Genomic DNA, 16,805 nt, shown 5'->3' on the forward strand with positions numbered 1-16,805 from the left:
TGTATTCTTACACGCATCATTAGGTCACAACCAGGTTACGCAACACTGCTGCTGTTATGGTAACGGATACTACATTTGCTTGAAAAAAATGACACCTGCATACATATCATACAATGTATCCACATCTGCAGTGGGCACAGAGAATATTTGTGTGTGTATAGATCGGTAGTGGAAAGGTGTCGTGAAATTTCATCAAACCTCTCCATGAATACCGTGACTAGATTTAACTGTATATTTCTGCTTCATAAAATAAGAATGTAAAATAAACAAGTTGAATTTGTAGCATTAATCTGTTAATTTAATGATACATTAATAATCAAAACAGCACCATCACTTTATGCTTTTAAGTTGTGGTATTTGAAAATTTATTTCAATCAGTAAATTGATATAAGCTGATATACTGTAGTGTATTTATTTATTTATTTATTTATTTATTTATTTGATTGGTGTTTTGGGCCGTACTCAAGAATATTTCACTTATACGACGGCAGCCAGTATTATGGTGGGTGGAAACCGAGCAGAGCCTGGGGGAAACCCACGACCATCCGCAGGTTGCTGGCAAACCTTCCCACATACGGCCGGAGAGGAAGCCAGCATTAGCTGGACTTGAACTCACAGCAACCGCATTGGTTGAGAGGCCCCTGGATCATTACGCTACGCTAGCGCGCTAACCAACTGAGCCACAGAGGCCCCGATATACTGTGGTGAGGTATTATTGACTGTTTTCATGTTTTAAAAAGATGGAATTGTATATACTGTTTATACTTGTTTAATGTTCATGTATTGTTATAGAGGGCCTCTGGGAAGAGCTAATTGTTTATTTTGACAAAGCTACCCTTTTTAAATAAAGGTTTCATTTATTCAATATCCTTAGCTATAAAGCAAATTTCAGCTCACGGATAAACTCTTTTTAACGCTGGATTAAAATTGAAATTGGAATACAAACTTCAGAAAATATAAGCCACTTCTGTAACTTTGTATACTGAATACATTTTGTATCCATATTCCAATGTGGGGCTGGCTTACTCTTCGTACGTACGTGGGAAGGTCTGCCAGCAACCTGCGGATGGTCATGGGTTCTCCGTGGGCTCTGCCTGGTTTCCTCCCACCATAATACTGGCCGCCGTCGTATAGGTGAAATATTCTTGAGTACAGTGTAAAACACTATTCAAATAAATAAATAAATGTGGGATGTAATAGGCTTACTTCACTTGTGGATGGCAGTGTAATTATGCATTTTCTGAACATACATGTTCTTGATGTTCTTGTAATGCTAGTAATGCCATCACATCTAAACCACTACCACAGATTACAAGCAGATTTTATTCATTCGTATGAAAATATCTTTCCCATTTTGTTATACTCTCATGTATATAATTATATGAATTCTTTATTTGGGCATGGTTGATTTTGGCTTACCCATGGAGGCCTTTAAGTCAACAATCCGCTTACACTTGATTCCTAGCTTGTCTTTGTACCTTAATCTCCACATACGCACCCCAAGCATGTATTGTTAACACTTTTTACAGAGGAGGTGAGATTTAAGTACCATGTAGTAATCTAACTGTCTAATGAGGGTTTGCAGCTGTTCAGGCTCTTAGTCTCGGCTAACAATAGCCCCATGTAGTCTTAAGACTGCACATTTAGCGGTGTGGGGCCATTATTGAAAAAAATCAGTGTGGCCATAAAATGGCAAACGTATGGTTTCTATCCTTTGCTAGCCCCATAACCCAATTTCACAGCACTGTAATGACTGGATATATTCTATGAATGGTCAAGGTGATGGTCAGAATGCCGTTGATGTGTGTTGAGTATATTTGGTTATTTATTCGTGCTATTTAATGGGTAATTCTAGGTTTATTTCAATCGTGAAATGCAACATTTTGAGACGGTCAGCTGGATAGGCTAATAGTTTTAGGCTTATATACAATGTTCATGTGATTTTAGAGATTGCAAAGATTAAATAATTTACATTATTGGACTGAGACATTTGAATTCAGGCACTTAAATTTGTCATCCTAATGTTAAACTAGAAACACAAATGTGGTCATGTTAGTGGCTCTTTAACTAGCATTACATATTGAAACTAAAGCATCAGCTAATGTTGTGTGCTAGTCACTGTGTGTGGATTGATATGCATTACTATGATATCCCATATCCTCAGCCTCTCAGATACATAAAAACAGAAATTCCACTGTGCAATTTCAACACCTAGCATTTTGATTATAGTACTAGGTGTATTTATTGGGTAGTTCAATTTCAGGATCTCTCACTATGAGTGTTATTTTATCAGCCTAGATTGACTTGTTCCATCTAAATATATTGACATGAACACTTGTACATGTAAAGAGTGAAAACAGTGTTTTACATGTGTATGCTGTACATGTATACAGAAAGTGACAAGTGCTTGCAGTACATGCAGATACACAGCTGTTCCAGCTATCATAATCGGATATCTACAATGATAACAGTAATGGTTGCCACTGCAATTTATTAGCGTTGAAGTGTGGAATGTGATATGCATTTGGTCAAGTTGCTAAACCTCTCCAAATCATAATTCGCTCATACATTTGTGACTTTACTTAACTGTTTTTCTGAAATCTTGTGTAGCGCATTTGTGGAATGTAGAGGGGGGTGCATTCCATGTGGGAATACTGCCCATCTTTATCTGTCAAAATGAGGTCTTGCCGCAGGACTTACAGGATGTGTAAATTTGTACACATGGGAGGCTGAGTTTATTTGGACAATGTCAAAGGTTCAGATACCACACTGATTATCCCGATAGATTACCCTGGGTATATGTGCTGCCTATATTGGAACAACTGCTGTCCGCAGCTGCAGTTGATCATATCAAACAACGAATCAAATCTAGAAACTAATCGAGTCTGACAACTGGTGAAATTACATAGAATTGTCTGCAGTTGTAATTTATGGAAATAATTTGAAAGTGATGGAATCTCCAGTTAGATTGGGAATGTTATTGACCCCAATGGGTTCAAAGTGAATCAGTTAACCTTGTTTGTAGTACCAGTTACATTTTGAAACTGTGCCTTTGATGTAATGATGAAATATCTGCATATGTTACTGAGGCACGCTTATATAACCTATGCGGATGTATTTATCTGTGTGATTGGTATTTAGATTTCAGTTCTTGGATGAGAGTCAGGTGTAACGGGGAGGAAACTGAAAGAATCTATCACCCTTTGCCAGGTAACTGACAAACCTCGTAGCTAAAAGCTGTGACCATGGCAGCAAACACTCCAGTTAAACATGTGGCCTCATTTGTCATGTGTAAATTGGGTGCATTGACATACTCTTTAGCTAAATGAGCCAGCGAGGACTAAGCCACATACATGTACACCTGGGTGTTTCATATTTTCAGTAGTTAGCAGTAGTAGGGATAGACTAGCTTTAGAGAAGTTGCACGTACATGTTCCAAGTACAGGACACAGCCTTTCTTGTGGATCTCCGTAGTATATTGGGTATGGGAAGCAGTTGGGCTGAGATTTGGAGCCTAGCCCAAGAGTATAGAGATCATTCCATCCTGTTTGCTATTATAGGAAAAACCCATTTGTTGATTAGGTATTATGTACCATATTTTTATCTTTCCCAGTCAAATAATAGATGAATAATTACACGTGTATGAAGAACAATTTTAACATATCTACTCATAATAAAGCTCTTCAACCCAAAATCAGTTGGATGAAATGAACTTTGATGAATGGGGATATGGAAGTCTTGGCATCTTAAACTGGGAAGATAATGCTTTATTGTTTTTGACTTGGCTTCTTGTTTGCATGGTCTCAGTTGCTCTTGAGAAACGTTACCCTCTTGCCAAGATTTATACAGAAGGATGTGAAGCTGGGAAATGTCGGATGCCAGGTTGTGTAATATGGCCTGGTGCCTGTCCTGTAGTGGGCTGGCTGTGAGTTGTGATGGTACCCCTGATTGTTCACCCCACAGCTGCTGTTGTCTGCTACTCCCTCTGGGTACATTCCTGGCTGTGTATCTATATAGCAGCGGCAGGTTATATTTATCTGCCCCTGGAGATTACCATTTCCCCACCTGGGGGCCTACCATGTGTGATGGGGGCTCATTAGCCTGGCCTGGCTAAGGGCCAGTGCTACACACTGCCCCCACACATTACTCACAACAGACAGACCAGCAAGCAGGGGCAGTTCAGCAAACTGTAAACAACCTTGGAACAACTCAATACTTCCTTCCACATCCTAAAGGCCCCACTGTCGTGTTCTTCTAACCTGTCTGTTCTAATGCGAAAGAACTTAATGTATAATTTATCCAGTGGTTCATGGTGTTTTTCTATTGCCTTTAAATGGCTAATGTTTTTCATTATACCACTGGGTGCAAGTTTTGTCTGGAAAAACAATCCTTGTTTAGTTGGTGCTTCAACCTGCCAAGTACTCAAGATTGGAATGTTTTCTTTTTTTTCGAATTTGTACCAAGATTCATGAGAAAATAGGTCATAAACAATGTCAGATTGAAGTACAGGACAACTTAACCTGCTTTTTTTCCCCTAATTTTGACTTGAGATCATATGTTTTTCATTTTACTCTACAACTGTAATTGCAGAAACATGGGAATTGGTACAAAAATGGTGATACATTTGCCAGTACGCTGGCTTTTCTCTGAATGTTTCTATATGTAGCAAGCCTTTATACCTGTAATAAAAAAGACGCATACGGCTTCAAGTTCCAATTTTCCCTGACTTTGCCTCTTATTTTTTGAGAATCCCAAGCCAATATCGAGATTGTATTTTCACAAAGGACACGAAGGCTTAATCATCATTAGGTCAGCATCTATCGGGTATATGCAGACTGCCATGGTAAAGAGGTCCATTCTGCATGTTATATGGATAGCTTGCCTTTACCTCTAGACATCTATGCTGTTTCTTACATATGGAACTCTTGCTGCGATGATAGATCTTAATGTTGGCTATACACATAATACACATGTACGTAGCCCACTCACTGTAATGAACCCAAGACGGTCCAGGAAGACTACCTGTATTAAGTGAATCAGAGATATAACCAAATCTGATAATGGATTTTTTGTATGTTTCTGATCTGCTGTGTACATCCACTTCAATTTTTTTCCTTTGCCATTATTTTTTTTCTGAATCTTTGTTGCATACCTCACATGTTGTATGCACCTCACACTCAATACCATACGTTTGACATCTGTTAGAGCAATTTATGACTGTATTTGTGATGAAGCATTTCAACGATAACTTAAATTCCTTTCAGTTTTTATGAATTACAGCAGCTTCCCCCACCCCCATTCCGTAGGTAACGATTATAAATGTATGTATACACCGTATAAATGTATGTACTAATATCGTCACATCTGCAGTGTTCATCATGGTGTATACGGCATTCAAGCAAGGACTGTATTTATTAGGAAGTGAGTGGTGTCTTAGCACTTGTAGATATCGGCACTCTGGTTGATACCCTATATGTTTTAGCGGGTAAAAACTTGTAGTCTCTGTCAGAAAGTAACCAGATTTCAGATAGCTGCCTCCATTTATTTTTATCCCATTTATCCAGATGCCAGGATGTGTTACGGATCTTGTTTCAGCTCCGGAAAAGCCCAGTTGTGATTACTTTCACCCAAAACTAAATTTGTAATGAGAGTTTGTGATGAGGCAACGTGCCTCAGCCTGCAGATCAAGGCTGAGGATGGATGAAACCGGCTCTGTGGATAAAATTAGGCAGCTTAGCTCAGCAGTGAATCATTTGGGATCACCTCTAACCTCTTGACTTGCCAAACGTTTTCAAAGATACCCGAATCTGCAAGTTGATTTTGCTGATGTATTTTTGAGTAAAGTTTCTTTTTTGGACTAACTCTGAATGCCACATGATATTAGCATTTCTTTTACCTGCCTTATCAACAAACAAGCCAGGATACACCATATTAAAAAGCTTAATAAAATTCACCATTTGTTATAAATGTTTATTCCTAAGGCCACTCCAAGTTGAAGTTTGTTGTATGGGCAGTTTATTAGTATTATATCTTTAAATGTCATTAAAAATTAAAAAGAAAATACTGAAAAATTGTGTGGGAAATGTGGACTGTCATTTACTTGATTGATAGTCCTTCCAAAAACAGGCAAATGATAAAAGTACCAAATCTGAACAAAATACAGAAGTGGATTTTTGTTTTGTTTTTGATTCGTTTTTGAAGTTTTAGTGTCAGCTCACCTATAAAACATAAAGTAAGAATTGATATCACCTAAATCTACATTACACAAACCTTGACCTCCTTTACTTGATACCCTGCAACTTGCTGGCAGCTGTTTGTCTGTGCGGAGAATAAAGGAGGAGTCAACCAGTTGGTTTTCACTGCCTCTCTCTCCTTTCATCCCCTCAGGACGGCTTTCACTTAACTCTTGATGTTACAGACTGAGGGATAACAGTAGGTGTTAGTGAGGTACAGATGAATGCTCACCAGTTGTTAGCAGAGTCAGTAGGTTGATTGAGGTTATGGCACATGGCACATTTCTAATGTCTTTTAACCTAACCAGATCAGTTGTATGTGTCATCTAAAGTGGCAATACTGGAGGTCATATCTAATTCTGACCTTGCATTAGCATGCTAATTCACTGTCTGTGTCCAGATCCACTGTATGATGTTATGCTGACAATATGCTGACCTCACCCCTTAACAGTCAAGCCAACTACCCACAACTCATTACCATATTGACCAGTGTAAATATAGAATACATTGTTTTAACTCTTAGCCAGCATGTTATTTTCTCCTTATATGTATATATGTGTGTTATCTTTGCTCTGTTTAGATAGCCATTGAGGTTGCAGATAGCCAGTGATCAGCACATCAACACTGCACATCATGCCTTTGTACAAGTGGCTTTGTAACCTTCATCACTCCAATATGTGGTGTTAAATGTGATAGCTCTGCTCATTCTTCTGATGAAAGCAAGCTAACAGTGCCACAGCCCCTTCACAGATAAGACTGTCAGTAAGGCTATCAGCCGTCAGCTAACTGACCCAGGAGCTACTCTAGTTGTGTGGTGTTGACAGTTCAATTCTGTATGTTAGATTCATGGTCAGTAAGAACCATTATGGTTTTTTTTTTTTCATGTATCTGTAGTACATATACCTAGTTATTCTAATTTTTGGGACACTGATCTGCTCATATATATATATATATATATATATATATATATATATATATAATTGTAGCATGAATATTGACTTCCTTTTTTCTTGCATGGTTAGATCATCTAATGAACAATATACTTATATCATTACTTTTCCAAAAGGCTGGTAAAGAAATGTAATATTCTTCTTTCAATGCTACTGATGTCTGTCCCAAAAATTAGAAGAATTTGGGTAGATAAAGTTAGTACTGCATTCAAGGTGTGTACACAGTTGATTGTAGGTTTCAGATTTTGTTGTTGTGGTTTTGCCTTGTTCAAGTGTAACTTTTAAAAGTACATGTACAAAAATACTTTATATATCCTAATAACAGTAATGCAGTAACTAAAACTACTTTTAAAATGCCATCTTTAGAATCTCACCTACGAAAGCCGTGTTGTTGTTTTCTAGGATGGAGCCCTCATGTGTTTGTGGAAAAGTGCGTTGGTCATATACAGTACGCGGGGCTTTTGTTGGTGTCTTCTTACTTGAGTGGTCTACTTGTTTGGCAAGAACATGTATTGCAGGCAGTCAGGTGCCTGAATTACCGTGCCAAAACAGAAAGTGGCCTCTGCGAGTTGTCGGCACTGAAATCAGTTCTCTAATGCCCTCCAAAAAACCCCCAAATAAACACCAATATCTGCATTGACACTGTTAAGAGACTTTTTGATGTCAACTGTATAAATGTATACCCTAAATGACTATAAATTTTGCTCATTTTGCTCTAACTTACCCATATTTCCCAATTCTTAGAAATCTATAGATTATAGAAAGGTGTTTTGAGGTTTGCTTGGAAGATGGGGTGATGTACTGGAAAATTTTAAGTTTCAGCACCAAAAATAATATTTTGCAACATTTATTTGCCTTCAAAAATGTACTTTTGTATGCAAAATTTTAGGATATTTAGGGTATGTTTCATAGAAGTTATATTGTGGGACACTTTAATACAAAGATTGTCACTGTGTAGCCAGATATAGCACATGTGTATGGATTATATCATTGTTATAGTGACTCACTATGACACATGCCTCTAGATTCTGTACATAATTTAAATTTTATTCAAATTTTATGCTAATATATACTCTTATGCTAACGTTGTTACTCTTATGTTGTTTATGCTAACAACTACAAGTTGCATTATTTTGTCCTCTGATTAGCCTCAGGGTCTCTTAATCTATTCTGCCTGAATATACAAGCTGGTAGATAATATTCTTGACGCAAATGGTTTTGACCCTGTACTCAGGAGTAATTTGTTCTTCAATAGGATAATGAATCCTTGAGTTATAGTAATTTGACCCTACTTCCTGTCAATGAGTGTTACACTTAACCTTAAATTGGTACCTAATACATACACATAAGTGTGCGGATCCTGCTCAACATGTATTTCACCAAACATTATCATGCATGATTTGTAAAATGAGAATTATTTTAGAGTTTGAAATAATAGTTCATACAATGTATGACATTTAAACTTCCTGAATATACACTTGTATTTGTTTGTTTTGGTGGCAGATGGTAAATCTTAGGATGGCCCTACTGGATTTTTTATGTCTCAGACTGCTGGATATGTAAGGGACATGCTGCCTGCCAACACAGATTGTCCTCGGGCCTTGCAAAAACATATCATTCTCAACTTTAGCCGTGTGCCACTACCTCTTTGCTTTATGACCACAGCTATTTAAAAAAAATGTTACCGTATTAGGTGGCACAAAGTTTTCCATTATGTCATTAAAGTAATGTTAACAGTTGTATGTATAAGGTGAACTGTAAATGCTGTATAGGCCATAAACATTCACTCACAAATTGTATTTTTAGAAGTACTGGTAAATAAAGGCCGTAAAATGTCAAATTTAATACGGTAACTTAAACATTTTTCCAGTAAACCTCAGAGCAACTTTTTAAAGTCAATAGAACTTTCAGAGTCAGAGCAAAATAATTTAACCATGGACAAAGTTTTAAGTACTGAACAGTGAGCACACTTCAAAACAGTTTAAGTCAGAATCACAGCAGTGCTGTGTGTTTATGAATGTCTGCATTTGACTTTGTGTACAACTATATGTGCATATTGTGACAGATTTTTAATTTACAGCGACTAGACATGCTTGCTGAGTGAGCTCTGATAAACAGCATGAGGCAGCGATAAACCTATCTGACAACTGGCTAATGGTAATGCTTCCCCTGAATGGCCAGTTTGTTCTTGCCTCTGGAACTGAATGACCTCTTGTGCAGGGTACACTGCTGCCCTGTCTTCTTGTGGAATGTTATTCCGTCTGAGTAGCCAGTGTTAAGTAAACTTTGACAGATAGACATGAAATATGTATCAAATTTATGTTTTAATAATAAAATAAAAAATGCTCTTGAAGCAATTAAGTCAAAAAAAAGAATCTCCCTAATACATGTATATGGTGGAATTATTTTTTCATACATGCATATACTGTAGTGTTAAATTACTGTTAGAGTTACAACTGCAGTGTTAAGAAGTAAAAAAACAATGGAGAAAAGTTTTATTTTCAAATTCCACCAATGTACTTCCATTGATGTTGAAAATTATATGTCACACATAATGCGGTTGAACAAAGTTAATATGGTGCTTTGTTAATGGCCGTGTGTGATGTAATTCAGTTCCAATAGGCAAAACGTCTGGCTTTTCCTCTGTACGATGACAAAGTCAACAAGGCCGTGGAGAGAAAATTAGGCAGACAAAGCTGGTGCAGTGCTGCCAGACTTAAAACCCAATTAACATGCCATAGCTCTATATTGAAATACGGGTGTGACTATTTGCCCTGTGGAAATGGAATACCAAATATGCAAGCACAGAATGTCGCTTATCGAGAAAGCGAAAAAAAAAAAAAAAAAAAGCACAAATTTCAATCAATTGGGAATTATCAACTTGCATATCGCATTGTTCAGAATTCCACTTTTTTCCATTACTGAGGGTGAGCAGCAAACGTCTGCTCCTTGTGGATCAATTTTTGTGTGCATAGGAGAAGATGGCTACTGTAGAAATGGCTCTTTTGGGTGAAGCATTGACTTATTGTTTAGTGGCCTCAAGTCATTGGATAGCAGCGTCTGTATTCCTCTTATACTGTGCCCTTGAACCAGTAGAAATCAATGGCATTATGGATACCTGAGCTGGGAAAGTGGAATGCGTGGCTTGCTATGAGGGGGGGAGGGGGGAGAAAAACGTGTCTATATATCTATTACAGGAAGTTTACAATATCAGCATTTCTATCTTATAACAAGAGGTTTCCCATAAAGCCAAAGGGGGCTTGCTTTTTGATTAGTTGTCAGCCAGTCGAAGGTTTCCATAGCAATATACGCTAAGATGGAGTTCTTCAGAGAGGATGGTCAGGTTAATTTTCAAAGTGGATTTGATGGAGGCATTGTTGGTCCTCAACGCAGGAAAGAGATTCCATCACTAATGTCAGGGGTCACTCATTCAACCTATTCTCCAATACACAGCCTCGTAGATCAAATCCTTCATTATTAGGTATGCTGGGATTTATGTGCATTTCCTGACTCAAGCCTGTCACTCATAGTTAAAGGCCATAAACTTCATCCAAGGGTTAAAGGTCAGCACAATATCTCAATTAATTTGTATCTGTGGTTCTCTGGGGTGGAGGCTTGCATTTTAGAAACACAGTATAGAGAATCTGGAGATGGGCAATTCTTCAGTGCCCTTGATTAAGTCTTGATTCATCATTCAAATTTGAGCTAATTTACTAGACAGGATAATAGGATTTTATGAAGAGGCTTTCACTCAAAAAATTGTCATGTAATAGGATGCTTTGTACGCTATTGGTAAAAAAAGTGTCAGCAATTTTTATTTAGTAGAGGTGGAGTCTTGTAATAAATCATATGATGATGTGTATAGTAAAGTGTGGAAAAGACATTCAAGAAAGTGATTAATGTATTTACCAAATATAATGTTGGATGGGGAATTATATTAGCATATTACATGTATGGTAAAACTCATCTTAGCACTGATCTTGCAACAAAGCTATAGCCGGTAGCGTTTCAGTGATACAAATGTTTCGGTATCGGATACGGCCTATACTTGTACAAAGAGTTGTCCATGACGCAGGTCATTTGCAATCTGTTTATGGTGGTCAGGACCATCACTGAACACAAGTAATAATGGAAGTTCCCAACCCTTCACCCTGGAGGAGTCCAGCTTCTGCTGGTTCCACAGTACCTGAGAGCCAGGAGGTATCTGGTACATTACAAGGTCAGTGGTTTCCCCTGAGATTTAACAGGCTTCCTGATTGTTTGAAAGTGCAGAGAATCTTGTGGAATAGTGCTGTGATATCCCTGAAGCACAGACCAGAGCATTGACATAAATCATGCATGTGAGGAGTTTGTTCTGTGGTGTTATGTCTGACTTCAAAGCCAAACATGACCCACTGTCTGCGAAATGATGAATTGCTCTGTTTTCGTCCAGGTGAACAATATAAATCAGTTTTTGAGCCCATAAATTGATCTGTTGACTGGATTGTGAAGTTTGGCTAATCCTAAGGGAATGTGTGGTATATATAATATATGCATTCTACGTGTGTGGTTGTCAGAACTGTCCTTATAGGATTCATGCATGATTCTTATAATAAAGAATAGGAGGATAACTAGTCACTGTCCACCAGTGATGCCTGCATCAGTGTAGGATAGTCAGATCAGCTTTCATGGTCTGCATCAATTGACTACATTCTAAACTGACACAGGATGTGAGTCTAGACTATGGGGCCGTTTCACAAAACTTCCTTAGCGAGCTGAGGGTCATTTAGCTGACTACTGTAAGCAGGCAGCGAAAAAAATTTACTAGGTTGTTTCACAAAAGTAAAATTGTCTACATGTAACACAAGAAGCAAATTTTTTCTTGATTTTCATTTCTGGCAAAGTTTGCAAATGAAATACTATAACTATCACAAAAGACAATTGCGAAACAACAGTAACACATGTGTTTTGTTAGTTTGTTACTATAAACAGACCTGGGGGCCTCCATGGCTCAGTTGATTAGCGCGCTAGCGCAGCGTAATGACCCAGGGGCGTCTCACCAATGCGTTCGTTGTGAGTTAAATTCCGGCTCATGCTGGCTTCCTCTCCGGCCGTATGTGGGAAGGTTCAGCAACCTGCAGATGGTCGTGCTGGCTTCATGCTGGCTTCCTCTCCAGCGGATGGTCGTGCTGGCCTTCCAACCTGCGGATGGTCGTGCTGGCTTCATGCTGGCTTCCTCTCCAGCCGTACGTGAGAAGGTTCAGCAACCTGCGGATGGTCGTGCTGGCTTCATGCTGGCTTCCTCTCCTGCGGATGGTCGTGCTGGCCTTCCAACCTGCGGGTGGTCGTGCTGGCTTCATGCTGGCTTCCTCTCCGGCCGTACATGGGAAGGTTCAGCAACCTGCGGATGGCTGTGGGTTTCCCCTGGGCTCTGCCCGGTTTCCACCCACCATAATGCTGGCTGCCGTATTATTGAGTACGGTGTAAAGCACCAATCAAATAAATAAAGAAATAAATAAACAGACCTTCAGTTGGTGATGGAAGCAGATTTATTCCTATTTTTTCCATTATTAATAAATAAATTTCAAATATTGGACTCATAGCTTTTAGAGCCAAATTTGTTTCCTCATCATCTTAGGAAGATGATGGTAACTGAAGATGTTGGTCTATCTTTCAAACTCGAAGACAAAAAGGTTTTAGTGGATAGCCAAATATTTTATTTGTGAAATGGTCTGGACAAAATTGCTAGTCAGCTGACTTAAGTCAGCAGTCTAAGTGGGCCCATAGACATTCTTTTCACACTGATAATATGTTACACCTGGATGTAGCCGGGATGAGTGGACATTATAGTAACAAAGATTGAACTCTTTACAAGATAGGATTTTACATGTAGTATCTCACTATACTGTATGCACATCACATGAAACCTGTTCTTCAAGATGCTGGTATTCTCTGTGTATTTCTCTAGCATGAAGAACATCAAAGACATACATGTCTGGCTGACTCAAGATGATTAGTGGCTATATATTCTTTTGGTGAGAAATGTTACTCCTGAAGACTGTATAATAGCCAGTTTGATGTGATGTGTGAATCCATAAATTGATCTACTCTTCCTGTAGGAGTTGTAGGATGAAGTACAGTGCATCAGGTGTGTTCCTCATCGAGATTTTAGTATCTCTTTGTTGTCTGATTGTGTTAGCCAATGGTCAATCAGGCCATGTTAATGCACAGCCGGTTAGTAAGGCTAATGAAGTAATTAACTTTTTACTTTTATATGGGCTACCCTCATGAAGCCATGTTTTATTTTCATTTCAGTTAGATTGCTTTGTTTTCGGTTTATTATTTTTTTTGAAAATTAATATTTGGAAAGATTTGTCTTTATCACGCTGCACCTCCCTTCATTAAAAAGTAAATATTTTAGTATTTAAAAATACTGACCCTCAAAAGTGGCTTTGCAAACTCCACCCCAGGATCACTGTTGATTTAGCTTGAAAATTAAGCAGTGAAGATCACATATACATGGTGAGTCTGTGTGTATGACATCCACATAGCAGTATCAGTCATGTATGACATGATGGAGCATCAAGCTGAAATCTAATTGGAGTTGAAATCTAAATGACTGAGCCTTAAACATTGCATCGTAATGACAAAATAATAATTTACTGGTATTTTATATCCTCATTTTCCCCAGATCGAATGGAGCACAGGTTTCTAGAACACAATTGGGTGATCAACCATGTAGATGCACATTGGTAACATTACTTTATGTTACACACTGAACTGATCTGAACGTTCTACATCATTATGTGTAGTAAGATCTGCCAAGTGCCATCTAGTATTGTCGTCTTGATGGCCTGATCAAAGATTATTTGCCATTTTTTTCTTACAACTACTTCCCCCTTTTCAAACATTTTGTGCATATTTTATGTTTCTACAGGAGAAATCCATTCCAGTCTGTTTGAATCATGTAGCAGATGTCTATTTTCTTTCATTGCCTAGCACATATGGAATTAGCACAGTCGCTAGGGTTGTTTGTACTTGAATCGTAAGTGGAACGCTGGCCTTAAGTGGCAAGATACTTCCTGTAAAGATTGCACAGATACATGTGAGATTTAAATTTATTGATGCGATATAAAAAAATTGCTGATTCTATGTATACATTTGAGATTACTGGTGCCTTGTGTAACATTTAGCCTCAGACTGATTTCTTATTTGTAGTGATCGACGTACTGTGCCATTTTTCACTGGATTTAAATAATGCACTGCGTATTTAATTACAGAGGAACACACAGAAAGAGCTTAAGGTCAAGGTTGAGATGGAAATTCATGATTCATGTATTCTTTGAGATGTTCTCTTAAGTTGCTGGGAACAAAAACCCGCTTTAGATGCAGGAAGCAGCTCCCAAAGAATGCTGAAGAGCAACAAAGTGTTAATGAGGATATATTGTTTATAGCCAGGGGTCCATTTAGTCTTGGTTACAAGCATTTAAATCTGCTGTATATCTAGCTTTCAATAATTCATCATGAGTTATTCCAGTGCACTTTTTGCGTGCAACCACCTGACTTGCGTAATTGGAATTGATGATGGGGGACATTTTTGCTGGAGACTGTTCACCTCTTTATGACAGGAAACTTGTAATTTGCGTGATCTAGACAGTCTTGCAAGATAAGGTTAAGGACCAGGATCCTGATATGTCTGTATGGCCTCCATGTTTCATTAGCAGGAGTCATGCATGGAGATCGATCTATACATACATGTGTATGTGCATTAAACATAGATGTACTTGAGTAGGGGGAGGCCGATAGCCGAATGGTTCGGACGCTCAGCTTATCTTCCAATTGCTAGGACACTCCAGCTGCAAGTTCAGTTCTGGCCTTGGACTGGGAACTAGCAGATTCCCCTCACTCTCAATAGGGATTTTGGTGACGATAAATGGCCAATGACATTCGTGTGGCCATTTGTGTCGTTTAAAGTCAATTCATGATCACTGGTCTTCCACAAATATGGTGTTCATATCTGTACATCACGTGTGGAAATGTCAGTCTTTTGTGATTCAGCCTTGGTATATTTCTTGTCTGTCTGTCTGCAATTAAGTATGATTACATATACTCTATTGTTTTTCTTCTTAAAAAATAAGCTTCGGATCTAGTTTTCTTAATGTAAAATTTGTGACCATTACTGTTTGTGTACAGTGCATTATACAACAAATGACTCGCATGTTTTTGTTAGCTATTTGCCATAGTTTGTTAGTTAGCACGCTAGCGCAGCGTATTCACCCAGGAGCCTCTTACCAATACGGTCGCTGTGAGTTTAAGCCCAGCTCATACTGGCTTCCTCCCTGGCCGTACGTGGGAAGGTCTCTCATACGTGGGAAGGTCTCTCAGCAACCTGCGGAAGGTCATGGCGATGGGTCAAAATTTACTATACCATTTCATAGCCCAAGGGATTTGGTAATGGACAAGGTAAATGAATAACAGATGTGATGTGCAGTTTTCAGGAAAAATGACTAAAAGCAAATGCTGAAAAGCCATATGAACAGGCTTCCAGCTTTCAGCTTAGAAGTCAATTAAAGAAAGGTTGTTTAGGGGTCAATGAGGTCATTGATTAAGCTGTCAATATATTGGCTCTGGTTTTGTCAGGCTAATTATTCAGGTGCCAAAACTGTCTATGCATATGGCAGTGGGTTAAATAATTCTTTTAACTGGTCTCTTACATGATTATTAAACATATTATTTTTAAACTCATGAGACATTCCCCCTGCATGTTTTCATCATATTGCACCATCATCTAGCCAAACCTGGACAGGTGACCTTGCCCTGTTGGTGCGCCAGTTTTCTGTTGTGGAAGGATGTCCATTGCACTTTCCACCCACTCTCCCCTGAAGGAGCTCATGGAATCCTGAGCTGGGGTAACTGTGATAGCACCCAGGGGTTGAAGATAACTGCTCAGGTCACTCTAATGGGTCTGATGAAGTAATTAGGCAGGGTTACTGTTGCTAATTGCTACTTATCTCATTCTGACCATTTGAAAAGGGGACTGGTCGTGAGGGATACACCAGTCTGAGACCATTTACAGTCATTGGAAGCATTGTTTGTCCTATCGTGGAGTTACAGAATGTGAGCGTGAACAAGTAGAAGACTAATTTTGACTGATTGCGCACGTCTGTACTAAAAGTAGACTTTCTGGACAGAAGACGAACAAGCGTAACTGGTCATTAGGGAGATGGCACCATTTTAATTCCAGTAACATCAAGAAAGGAACAGTTCTCGGTTGTAAAGCTCAGTTGTCTGCACACAAGGGCTACACGATTTGCTCAGAATAACACATTCTGAAAAGAGCTCTATAAAAACTGAATGTCTTGAAATTAGAATCTAAAGATGTCTTTAGCACACCTGAAGGAATGCATTTTTAAGGTCACCTAAAAGTTTGTTGACCAAATGCAGAGAGTAGTCTGGAAGTGACATGAATTTACTCCTGGGCCTCATTCCATGCACAGAGTGATCATAGCCCGTAGGCCAAGTTGAGTGTAACTACCATTGCTACACATGTTAAACTCATGTTTTCATAGTAGTTGCTATCAGCCAAACCTACTGAAAACTTATTTTTATAATGTGCAGTATTTAATACATGGTTAATAAAACT

The 16,805-nt window shown here is 38.5% G+C and overlaps 1 protein-coding gene across 3 annotated transcripts in view; it reads left to right on the forward strand.

The window, feature by feature from the left end:
• LOC135481848 (bone morphogenetic protein 1-like) overlaps positions 1 to 16,805 on the forward strand; it is a 143,758-nt gene that overhangs the window by 18,493 nt on the left and 108,460 nt on the right. The window lies entirely within an intron of this gene.

The sequence above is a fragment of the Liolophura sinensis genome, chromosome 1 (assembly GCF_032854445.1).
Source record: "Liolophura sinensis isolate JHLJ2023 chromosome 1, CUHK_Ljap_v2, whole genome shotgun sequence".
Taxonomy (NCBI): Eukaryota; Metazoa; Mollusca; class Polyplacophora; order Chitonida; family Chitonidae; genus Liolophura; species Liolophura sinensis.